At 37.2% G+C, this 12,622-nt stretch overlaps 1 protein-coding gene across 2 annotated transcripts in view; it reads right to left on the reverse strand.

Annotated features, from left to right (window-relative positions):
- GPR63 (G protein-coupled receptor 63) overlaps positions 1–12,622 on the reverse strand; it is a 29,382-nt gene that overhangs the window by 8,050 nt on the left and 8,710 nt on the right. For both annotated transcript variants that reach the window (XM_038131897.1, XM_038131898.1), the window contains exons 2-3: positions 5,542–5,627; positions 890–967 (exon numbers count right to left, since the gene is read on the reverse strand). The gene's annotated coding sequence lies outside the window, so the exon portion shown is untranslated. The remainder of the gene's footprint in view (positions 1–889; positions 968–5,541; positions 5,628–12,622) is intronic.

Genomic DNA, 12,622 nt, shown 5'->3' on the forward strand with positions numbered 1-12,622 from the left:
ATCACCCACCTGTTACTATGACAGGCAAAACCTCAACTTGGGGAAATTAGATTAAATTATTACCAATTAAATCACAGTAGAGTAATGAGAAAGTAGAGCTAAATCTTAAAAACACCTTCACCCCATCCCTCCCTTCTTCCTGAGTTTAACCTTCTGCCTAATTACCTCCTCCCCACCAGCAACGCAGCAGCACAGGGAACAGGGGTTGCAGTCAGTTCATCACTCGTTGTCTCTGCTACCCCTTCCTCATCAGGGGGAAGACTCAACAGTGTGGGTTCCTGCCATGGGAGACAGTCCTCCATGAACTTCTCCAATACAGTCCTTCCCACAGGCTGCAGTTTTTCTTGAACAGTCATGTATGGGTCCCTTCCACTGACATTGGCTCTATGGGTCACAGAGGAAGCTTCTGGCAGCTTCTCACAGAAGCCACCCCTGCTACCAAAACCTTGTCACACAAACCCAAATAGATAGTCATACAAATTCCACTTTCTAGAGGTCTTACTGCTTGAACAAAAGTTATAATTTTCTATTCTGTCCTATTATATTTCAAATATTATAAAACTCATCAGAAGTATATAAAGCTATGTACATTGACATTTGGCAAAAATAACCAATTTCATTAACTTTATTATAGATTTTTATTTCCCTCCATTCTCTCTCTTTATATTTTAATTTTACACTAATGCCTTTAGAGAAAACCTCAATGCTAATTACAGGCTAAACCATATATACTAGCCAAAGCTCTTCTTTCTTTGATCTATATAAACTTTTCCTCTACTACTTTCTTTAACATTTTTTTAGAATAAAATATGTAACCAACAGGAAAAAGGTTAACAGAACTTTCCAGAATAAATAGGAAATATTTTAGCAATGAACAAGAAAATCTCACCCAAAGTTCCACTGAGGTTTATGACTCCACAAGCTAAGAACACTATGAAGGAAAGGAAGCTGTAGCATTCTGCAGGAACTGCAAAAGAACATAAATTCAACAAATAATTCTGGATTTAAAATCTTGGAGCAAGAAAATTAGATCCCCAGGGTAGTATCTTTTAGAGCTGTGTAAGCAATAAGTCAGCAAAGGTAACTTTTGTTTTTCTGATTGGCTTTGTATAGGTCTTTCTACCAAGGCTCTAAAAGAAACTAATCTGCCCTTAGATAAATGCAAAACCCTCCTACAGACAATAATCAGTTTCAAATAGGAAACAAAAAGAGGCAGTGATTACTTTTGTAGAGAAAAGAGGTCACCAGAATGATCCTACAAATAAAATCTTTACTGGGGTTCAAGCTCTTTAATCTATAGAGGAGAAGAGGGAAATGCAAAACCATGACATTTGCTGATGATGAACATGAACTGTTTTTTAGGTCAATTTAATAAAAAAAGAAGGTCAACTATAAAAAGGTACAGAGGGAGCTCTCAAGAGCTAGTGGCAAGCTAACAGTCTACCCCACAAAATTCAGTGCTAGAGATAAAGCTATGCCTGTACTGAAAACAGTTATCTACACAGTAACAGATGCTAAACCAATAATTACCATCCAGAAGAAAAACAGATCTTAAAATTTTTGTAGTCTGCTCTGTGGAAATATCAGCCATGTGTTCAGAATTGTTAGCAAAGGAACTGAGAAGAAAACCAGGAGCTAGCTATATGCACTGTATAATTAGATACACCACCGGCTACAAAACACATCTATGGCATCTTTTCAGTACTATGTTCAGTTCTGCACCACTTGATCTCTATTAAAAAGCAACTGAAAAAAGCTATCATAGAGGTCTACCAAGTTTTTAGTGACATAGGGAAAGTGAATGATTGCTGTCTCTCATAACATAAGAATACGAAAAGGCAAAGAAATCACAAAAAACCTCTGGAGATCATCTTCCCCAACCTCTCTGCTCAAGCAGGGTCATCGTAGAGAAAAATTGTCTCCTGATGCTCAGGAAATTCCCTGTTTCAGTTTCTGCCCACTGCTTCTATTGCCTGGCACCACTAAAAAGATCCTGGCTCTGTCCTCATTGTACCCTCTCTTCAAATTAATATACATTGATAAGATCCCCTTGAGCCTTCTCTACTTCAGGCTGAATAGTTGCACCTCTCTCAGTCTTTCCTCACAGAAGGGATGCTCCAGCCTCTTCATCATCTTTGTAACCCTTTACTCTCTTGAGTATATCCATGTCTCTCTCAAACTGAGGAGCCCACATTTGGAAATCATTATTTCACAAGTAATTATGGAAACACTTGTTACAGGATGTTGTGGATGTCATAGAGCTTCTGCGAATTCAGACAGCATTTGCAACATATTTCATATCATTATACAGATGCCCATGTAGAAAGAGGTGGATCACCCATCTCTCTCTGCTGACTGCAAAGGATACATGGCCTTCTGATTTGAATACAGACATCTGAGCACATACATGCAGTTACTTGACTAGCTTTAAATACCCGTAACAGAATTTGCTCACTCAGGTTAAGTTTACATCCTTTATGCCACACAACCTCACACCCTGAAGTAAGTAAGTAGTTCAGCAGAGGCTTAGATGATAATTTGTGTCATAAAAGCTATAAAGAGGAAAACAAATCAAACTAAAACCAGAGAAACAACTGCTAATGTTTCATAGTAAACAATCAAAGCTTCAGAAAATACTGCTATATCCTATATTTTCCTTCTTAAAAGAAGGAGCCAGACAAGGGAAGAAAGAATAAAAGTGTTCTGCATCCCTAACTCAGCTGAAAAGATTGTGCTACCCTGCATTTCTCAAGTCAGTAGCACCCAGTATAAAGCAAAGGACAAAGGACCGGCAAGTGTCTATAGTTCATTCCTAATAAACCCAGAAAAAGAAAGAAAAATAATCTCACATATGTTCTCTCACCATCACAGCTCTCTATGCAAATAACTACATCCTCTTTTGTGCTCTGTCACCTCTGTGCATTGTTTGTGTTTCTTCATGCAGCATTAAGAAAGGAGGAGAATGACTTCATCCAACCTGGTGCCTGGACCTAGCCTAGTGCTTAAAGTGGAAAGACAGCACCAGCCATTTGGGTGCTGCATAAGTCATCAGCCCTATCTTTTCAGGAAGGATGAGAGAGTGAGCAGTGATTAGCTGTTGCAAAGAAGACACCTAACCTAGTAAGAGAACTGCAGGCTTTGGATCCCATGCTGCTCCTGTGCTTCTTGGTTCCTGATGGTTTCCAGCAGCACCATTCTCCAAGTTCTGTTTATCACACTGAGTACGAAATATCTGTGTGCAGTGCACACAGAATCTGCATGCTCAGATACTGGTTTGGATTTACACTTATTTAACCTGCAGGCCATGCTCTTTCTTGGCTGTCATCCTTCATGGAAGTGACTAATTCAGCCAATAAACTCAAGAGGTTCCCTTCTGTTGCTGCCACACATAAATTTTTCTCCTTTTTTTTTCTCCCTACTTAAAGGCCTTCTTCCATGAGCATGAACATGATTATTAAACATGTGCCTCCACCCTTCTTCCTACCCTTCCAACTCTTCCAAAATTATGTAAAGATAGAACTAAAGGATGAAAGAAACCAATAAGACAATTTCACAGAAACAGCATTTCAGTCCTCACTCGCTCTTTGAGGAAGGCAGATCCTGTAATTTCAAAGCCCCAGTCCTTTCTGAATGGTAATCACACAGCTTGTAAAACACAACCATACTTTGATAGATTAAATGGGTAAGTCTACTGATGGTCAGGTACTCAAGCAAGAGGCAGATATAGGTACCTTTTTGTCACAGCATTCTCACTTTTGGAACATGTACTCTCACAGATTCTTTTCAGATGCAAAAAAAGCTTCATACAATCACTTTTTTCAATTTCAGAGCCGAAATGTACTGTGTATGCACATTTTCTCTCAAGCAAGGTTCTTACATACAACCTTCTTTTTATGGAACATAATAGATACAATTATTTCAATGAACTACATGCTTAAAGCTAAATAACACACAAATTCCATTCATCAAATATAATTATTGCTAGAACTATGGCGTCTGTTTTTAACAGCTTTAGAAGCTAAAAGGTTTCTGTTCAAAATTTGGATAGCATGCTCAACTGGAAATAAAAGATTATAAGTTATATGCAAAACTGACATCAGTCAAAGCCAGGAACTCCAAAAATGACAAAAGAGGGAACATAACAGTGTTATAATAACAGTTAAGTTTAATGCAGACCAGAACACACTATGAACAGCTGCCAAAATGTTCAATGACTTCATAAATTTGTTGGCTAAAATCAAGCATATACTGGCAATACTGACCAGCACCAAGGTTTCATCCAGCACACAAAAATTATTCAGAAACCTGAAGGCAGCACTGGTACAGTGGTCCTATTTCTTTGGGACATTTTAAGTGATCCCAGAAGCTTCTGCATGCTTTATAGCTACTATCGATGGTTTTATTTTATAGGCAAACTTCGGCAAAAAAATATTTTTTACAACATAAAAAACATTTAAAAAGCAAAATATTCTTAGGGGGAAAACAATAAAAAGAAGCATGAAGGACATGGGGTTATTTTGTTTTCAAAAGAATTTATGTGCCATGAGAAAATATTCTGGGCCATGAGAAAATAATATGTGCTCTCTGACACCACATTATTGTACAAATAAGCCCAGGACACACCCCTCTAAATACGAATCAAGCATTGTTTCCTTGCAATTAAGCAGAGGCAGGAACATGTTACAATGGAATCCTTTCTGCTAACACCAGTGAAAGGAATGAGTCAGAGCACAAAGCAGCAGGGACAATGCTCTTATCCACCTAAAAGAAACCAGCAGTTTTCAGTTTTAATACCTATTTACATATAACCTAAATTGAAACTAATCAACTACACTGCATGAGTAGATGACCCATAAAACTATTCACAAGAGGCATTACTTTAATTCAGGAAATTGTTCTTTTTTCCACTCTATAAACACTGCTGTGGTAATTTTCATAGGAAAGTACTGTGAGAAACAGTCACCTCTGCTTTGGGTCATTTAGTACAATTGCTCTCTCGATGATATTTCCTTATGACCTTAATTCAGAGAGCCATTAACTGTCAAGAAACGTCAGTCATGGTAATCATTATCAGTACTGTAAGCCACAATATTCAAAATGTAAAAAATAATTCTATTTTCTGAGGTCTTGGGAAAAATGTTCTCAATTTGCAGATCATGTGACAGGACTTGGGCAGTTCTAGGTTCATTTCTAGTTCTGTCATATTTCCCCTGACTTCTAACTTTCCCACCAGTTCCATGGTCACATAAACCATAATTATGATGAAGAGCTGAGTGAGTACTGTAGTACCTTGAGCACCAGTAAACACTGAACATTATTGGAAACATATTGAAAACATTCACAGTCTCCACCTAGTTATTAACATGGAACTAACAAGTTGAAAGCCTCCTAAATTCCTAATCTTTAAGTGAATCTTTGCATTATACATGCAATCACTCTATGTCAGTATAGCAAAAAAAAAACCAAACAAAAAAACCCCAAAACAACAACAAAAAAAACCCAAACCCACAAACAACCCAAGACACAAAACTCAAAGCATACCAATCCAGACAGGCTCCCATGAAGAACAGGAATCATAAGTCATCTTGTGCTGTTTTGTTCAGCTAATTATTCTCCTCCCAAATAACCTGCCAAAAAAAGAAAAGTGACATATTCACATTCAAGGCAGGACAAGAGCAGAATAGCAAAATTTTCCCTGTAACAAAACTTTATTTTTATTGGGAGAAGTAGAATATTCTGTGTTTCTTGACAGAAGGCAGTCTACATGCCCCCTTTCTGGCAGAAGGTATAGAAAGGACCAAGGCTTCAAAGTTTCATCAAGCCAAAGAAATCCTCAGCTATGTCACCTGTGGATTGTAAGAACCGCACCATTTCATACTAGTATCTATCAGGGCTGGAGTAACACGTTGTTTCAGGTCTCATTCAGCTATGTTTATTCCACTTGTAGACAAGCACACAGCAGCCAGCTGCTGTAAGTCTTACTGCATCTAACAAAATAAATTCTTACTCTTAACCATCAGGATCCTGATCTTTATATCCCTAAAGGAGCTCAAAACAGTAACATTTAATCTACTACTGAGTATCATAAAGAAGATAAATAAATTTTCCCCAAAAAAAGCCCAAGCAAAGATAACAGCATTATAAATTTTCCCCAAGCAAAGATAACAGCATTGGACAAAGGACAAGAAAACAGGTCTAGAGAGAAGAATAAATCATTAAAGTTTCAAAGTAGGATCTCAGCACTTCCTTTATGCATGACTGTACCAATCAATCATCATCACACTGCTCATATACCTCAGATAGCTAAATTATTTCTGCAAACTGGGCCTAACATAGCTAAAAATCTGCATATTCTATCACGAGTTCATGACAAAATCAGTTATCATCAGATATCATCAGTTCTTATCTGAGAATGTCAATTTTCGAGGTAACTTTTTTTTATATTCTTAGAAGGAAGCCATAAAATTTCAGTAAGCCTTGAAAACTGAGTTTATGTCACACTAATAGTTTTAAGTGACCTAATTATTTTATATATCTATATATATATAAAAAGGACAAATATATGAGGCACTTTACATATTTGCTTTTAAAAGGCTACACAACTTCTAATTTCTGCAAGAATAAGCTCTAGGAACATCTCTAAGTCACCTCCACACAGGAACAAAAGATATCAGGATCCTTCAGAAACAGGTTTCTAAATAAATGATGCATACCGGGGCTGAAGGAGTAACCAGCCAATGAGTTTACAACGGCCTTCAGCAAGGGAAGCAGTAACAACAAGATGCACTCTAACACCTCCCATAACGCACTGACCCCTCCAATCATTCAGTGCTGAGTTTCTGTATCTGCAGCCGACTCAACGTGGACTTCCAACACCCAAAACATAAGGCTTGATTTGCCACACTCGAGTCTGCTGAGACATCTGCCTTCTGCAGAACACATTATCTAGCCACAAGGGAAGCCGGTGTCTGAAAGAATTTTTTCATAATCTATTAATACAAGTTATTTTCCATGAGCACAAAAATTTGGTCTTTGCATTTATTGCACAGAACGAAGAGGGAAGGAAAACAATTCTCAGATATACCAATGTATAAAAGAGATAAAATGTAGCCATTGGATTATTATAGACTTTCTCCATTTGGTTTGTTCCCTCTTTAGTGAGGTAAATTATATAAATTGGTAATCTTCCCTCTTCTGCTTTTTGAAGTGTCAAAGAAGTAAATAGGTCTGCAAGGAGGCAGAAAACTACTACTGGGAGCCTGGACAAGATTAAATACCTCAATAACCTGTAAGATCTTCCCACCAGACAAGCACATCCTCTGACACAAGAGACATTTCCAATCTCCACTTACATGACCATAGAAAATATTCCCAACTCTCACTAAAATAAAAGTATCTTTAAAATCAATTTAGACAAGCATCTGAAACATCATGATGAACTAGGAAATTCTTTCACTTCTAATCTCCAAGAAGAAAAAACAAACCGAAGTACTTCTCCAAAGTAAATCTGGAAAATTTTATTAAATTGGATTACATTGCAGAGCTTGCTGGGCAAGATTGCTTTGGGTAGTTTTCCATTGACAGTTAGGGGTTAAAACTGTTTTGTAATGAAATTCCCTTTTTTCCACTCCATTATAAATGATTAGTCAGGCTTTTTTCTAAGAACAGAGGGGAAAAGCTTTGTAACCCTTCATGAAATTTCAGTGCAAGAATTCCTAATCCTGCAAAGAGCTCTACTTGTGGAATTTCAACTTTGATGCTATCAGCATTTAGACCTGGGAGAGCTACTGGAAGGATAGTCCTGACCCTCTCCATCTTCATTCACTCATTCCTGATCCCAGTCCCAAAGCAGAAGGAATAAACTGAACTAAAACTGACCCTTGCAAGCAAATTTAAAAGCTTCACATTTCTGGCCTGAAGCTGTGAGATGCTGGGAAACACAGATCAAGGCTTAAGATGTAGATTTAGATTCTACATACTAAGAGATATTTTAATTTAACAGTCAGTCCTGTGCCACAAGCAAGAACGATGCAAAACCTGTACTTACTGAAGATCACAGAAAAATTTGCATCTTTGATTCCCCAAATCAGGAGCTGTCATTTACAAAGAACTGAATTAGTGGAACTAAAATCACAAAGATTTTACACGTAATTAAACTTAAAAGTGTTTCCCACAAATATCCAGATTACATTATAGCAAGAGCCTAGAGAAGATCAGAAATATTATGAAATTGCTTTTCAAGTGAGTCGTAATTTTGTTACGTACTTTACTGACAATTCTCTATGTCTCTTCATGCCTATTCTGTAGCCATATTTTATCAAGTTTTTCTAACATTTTCTTGGGATACTAAGTCAAACCACAGGCAACAATGAAATGAAATACTGAAGACTTACTTCCTTCACAAAAGAGTCAGTCCATCAGAAGATAATAAGCAAGTAAAAAAGTCTTCTTCAAGTCAGAAAGCTTTAAGAGAGTTGTCCTAAGGCTATTTTGGCTTTTCAACTACAGAAACTTCTCCACTATATTCTCTGAATGAAAGACTGAGCTCTGTAAAAATGTTCCACCTTCATATACCTTAAGGTAAAGATCTAAAGGCTCCTTGCATTACCTCATTCTTAATCCCTGTGTAGTGTCCCAGTATACCCAACATACACTATTGCGTTGCCTTCTGCTAAAAACCGGGGAAGATGAATTTTTCTGTCAATAGTTTGGACAACAGTTGATAGCACACCGTCTTTTGTAAGCGAGGGCTTACAAAACTCAGCCTATAAAAATGGTAATGCCAGCAGCAGCACTCTACACTGCTGGTGGAATTTAAGCCATATCTCCCACAGAAACATACCTGCTTCTTGAAACAAAATTTACTTTAACAAAAATGCAACTCTTCATAAAAAGATGTGGGGATGCTAATGGAAAGTGATTAGAATGGCCAGATGTGTTCTCTCTTCACACAGTGTGCTGCCCACAAATTCCTGGGATTTGATTTAGCTCCCAGAGCAAAGTGAACAGCCCTGCTTCTGCTTTTCCCTCAGGGATTCAGGTCATGTTGGAGCCAAGTTCTGTGCCAGGAGTCCTGCTGCTGCAATACAGGTGTTATGGATCTCACTTCTTGGCACTTGGCTCCCATGGAAGAGATGCTGATAGCAAGTTCAATGAGGCGACTCCCGCTCACAGCATTCTGCTCTGAGAGTGCTCAAAGGCTGCAATGGCAAGATTTAGCTGAGAGCTAACCAAAGATTTACTTTATATGCCTATTTATATTATAACCTTTCTTCTCATACATATACACACATGTGCATATATTTCCAATAGTTATTATTACTTCTATTCAACCAAAGACAAACATAAAATGTTTAATAAAAAAAAAATCTAAGTCATAAGGCTCCTTTGATTCTTTCCCCAGATTTACCACACACTTTGCTTTTAGTCTAAATTAGTCTATGAAAAATCAGCTACGTTACAGTGCTTATTTTTCCTAATACAGAAACAGAGAATAAATAAACAATCAAATTTTTGATAGTTATCTGTGTCATCTGATTTGATAGCTTCAGAATTATTTTTGGGTCATGTCAGCCAACTGGAATAAAACTTTTAAGACAGCAACTATTTTGGATAAATGATCCTAGTCAGAAATCTATTCACGCTAGGGATTAAAAGACAGTTAAATTAAGAGTTCCCATCTGGACACCTCTCAGGGTGAGATGATGTATTACAGACATTCAGACCCTATGCAATACAGGCACTAACAATTTCTGTTCAGACCCAACAAGCAGGGCTTGTAACATACACCCCAAAGAGATAAAAAAATTGATTACATTTGCAAGCAAAAAACATTCAAATGAGCTAGTCTAATGATTTTGAAAGCACACTTTTTTTTTCATGCAATACAAGAGATCAGTACTTCAATTTTTTCCTGGCTTTTTAATAGTAAAAATGCAAAATAAACAAATATCAACTGAAGAATTCAAATCCTTTCTAGGAACGATTTTTTAAAGTACCTTATAATTCCTTGTTACAAATAATTTAATTGTTATTCAAATTGACTCTGCACTACTAATTAGTTTTGTGCTACTTGGGACCTTTTAAGCAAAGAGAAGACCAAATCAAATGCCTTCCATAGATAGTTACAGCAGTTCTGAGTTCATAAACCTCATATTTAAGAAAGGTTTCTTTCCATGGAAAAGCTCCTTCAGTAATAAGTTAGGGATTTTCACACTATTTTTAAAAAGTAGAGAAATAAAAAAACAAAAATAAAAATCTGAAAAAACATGCACCCCCCAAAAAGAACAACAAACCAATCAAAAAAAAAAAAAAAAAAACCAACCAAAAAACCACTTAAAAATAAAAACATACCAAATCCCTCAAACCTACAAAAATAAGTATTACCTTACCAGAAAGGTGTAATCCATTAATTCCTATAGTCTTCCACTTTGGTAGCTAAAGATCATATTTCCCTACTCAACCAAAGGCTGTTTAAATATGTTCAACTAATGAATTTTGCAAATAATAACAGTGTTTCTTCTGTTACAGAGAAGTTTATTCAGTCTCTATTTAGACATTATATTGAACCTGAGAAAATACTGTATGGAATTTATCATCCTGCGCCCAGAATAAGTCTAAATAGCATAAATGTAACATATAACTTCTAATCCAATTACAGCTACTCAGTAACAGCTGAAAAATTCAGACCAAGAGAATATCAACCTTTTAAAACATTGAAACGCGCAAAAGTTACAAACAACTCAAAGTTGTGGGCATGATTTATAGGAAAACAAGTGCAATGACATCTGCCATGAAATCAGAAAATTAAACCCTTGCCTCTATGCTCTCTGTAAGCCTCTTTATAGACCATAATGATACTGCTGAAATTAACACTATTCATCATTAGACATCAAAAACAAACACATATAACATCAGAAGTGATGCTTCTCCTGTATTTCCAGCTCAGGAGAAAAAAAGAAAGAAGCTCTTTACCAACAGCTTTCTCATGGGTCCTTCTGCTCCTTCTACTACACAATGAGCACAGAGAGTGACTTACAGGAAGATTCAAGGCATCAGGAGCAACCAGCCACCAGGACAATTAAACTTGCTCACTTCCAAAGTCCCTCAGCAAAGGAGCAATTATAGAGGAAAAGTCATGTTTTACATGCCATAAAGTTCTAGTCTGTGCCTAGCTACTGTTCCAGTGAAAAGACAGTGACAGATCCTGATCTGTATGCAAACTGACAGCACTCATATAAATCCAATAAATCCAGTCATTTGACAATCATGGAGGGAAAAGTTATAGTGCTTTGATGCCATCGCCACAAAGACCTCTGTTGTCTACCTGGCAGAAAAGACCAGAAACAGTTCTCTCAAATGTACTCTAAATAACAGTTCAAATGCTGCATGTTGAGAAGGTTTAACACTGCTGGAACAAAGACATTTTCAAGAATGTGTTTTACTGGAAACAGTTTCATTTCAATTCACAGCACAGAGAATGGAAATTCTACCAACCACCTGTACAGACTTGAAAACCTTCCTTAGCCTTCCGCTTCATATTTAGCTTACAAACCATCTTTGCTTGGCACGTTCTTACCATTTTCAGTCTTACCAAGAGCTCTCCAGACCTTTTTGTTAAAGAAGTAGCTAAGGCAAGTTCCTGAAGCTCCACGGACTGAACCATCGTCTGTCCTCCTCCCAGTCCACATTATCAACAGGAGAGGTTGATGTCTGTCCTGCAGGCTCAGCTTACTTAAGTCTTTATCTATTAGCTGCACGCTTAGCTAGAATGGCTCAGGTATGCTTGCCCTTTTCACTGGTGAGTCAAGAAAAACCAAAACCACCACCTTTGCTGTATCAGTCATTAACCCTGATCTAGAAACCTGATACATTTTCAGCAAAAGCACAAGAAAAAAAAGAGTCAGGTATCTTCTTGGGCAGAACAAGTATCAAAACCACAACTCAATTCCCTTGCTCTGAGCAACTTCATGAATGTGTGTCAAATAGCTATAACATATATGTTTATACATAAAGTTCAAAACCTGTAACTTGACCAGGTCTGTAGAAGCTCTGTTCCTTCCCAAGTACTCTGAAGCAACTCAGCTCACTTCCTTAAATCAATTTTTCAGTCAGACCATACTGCTGTCAGGTCTTTATACACTGTTGCCTATCCACTGGTCCGTAGTTTGAATGATTATTTTAGAACCCGTGTCTCTGTACAGCTTCTGTCCATTTTCTAATTCCTGTAGCAATTTTTTGTTCAGTGACCCACTGCCAGGTAATGAGAGTGGGAAGTTAAGGTACCTTTTGTAAATACTAATAAAGCAATGAAAATTAACTAACCATAAAATACAGGAAATTAACTTCTCATCACATCATCTAGCTACCCACCTAAATGAGTTTAAAATACCAGCTTCAAGCAGTCTGATATTCTAGGGACACCCAGTTGCCACTTCATTTATAGTCTGTTTCCTTAGCAACACTATAATCCATCTGGCCGCAGAAAGCTAAATTTTCAAATCATATCCTCCCGTACACCGGAAATAGGCTCAAAACCATTTATATTTTAAACAGTCATCGTGATTACTGAGCATATAAATGAATCTGAAAAGGCAGTAATGTCCTTAAAGCACACACACAA

Source organism: Motacilla alba, chromosome 3 (assembly GCF_015832195.1).
Source record: "Motacilla alba alba isolate MOTALB_02 chromosome 3, Motacilla_alba_V1.0_pri, whole genome shotgun sequence".
Taxonomy (NCBI): domain Eukaryota; kingdom Metazoa; phylum Chordata; class Aves; order Passeriformes; family Motacillidae; genus Motacilla; species Motacilla alba.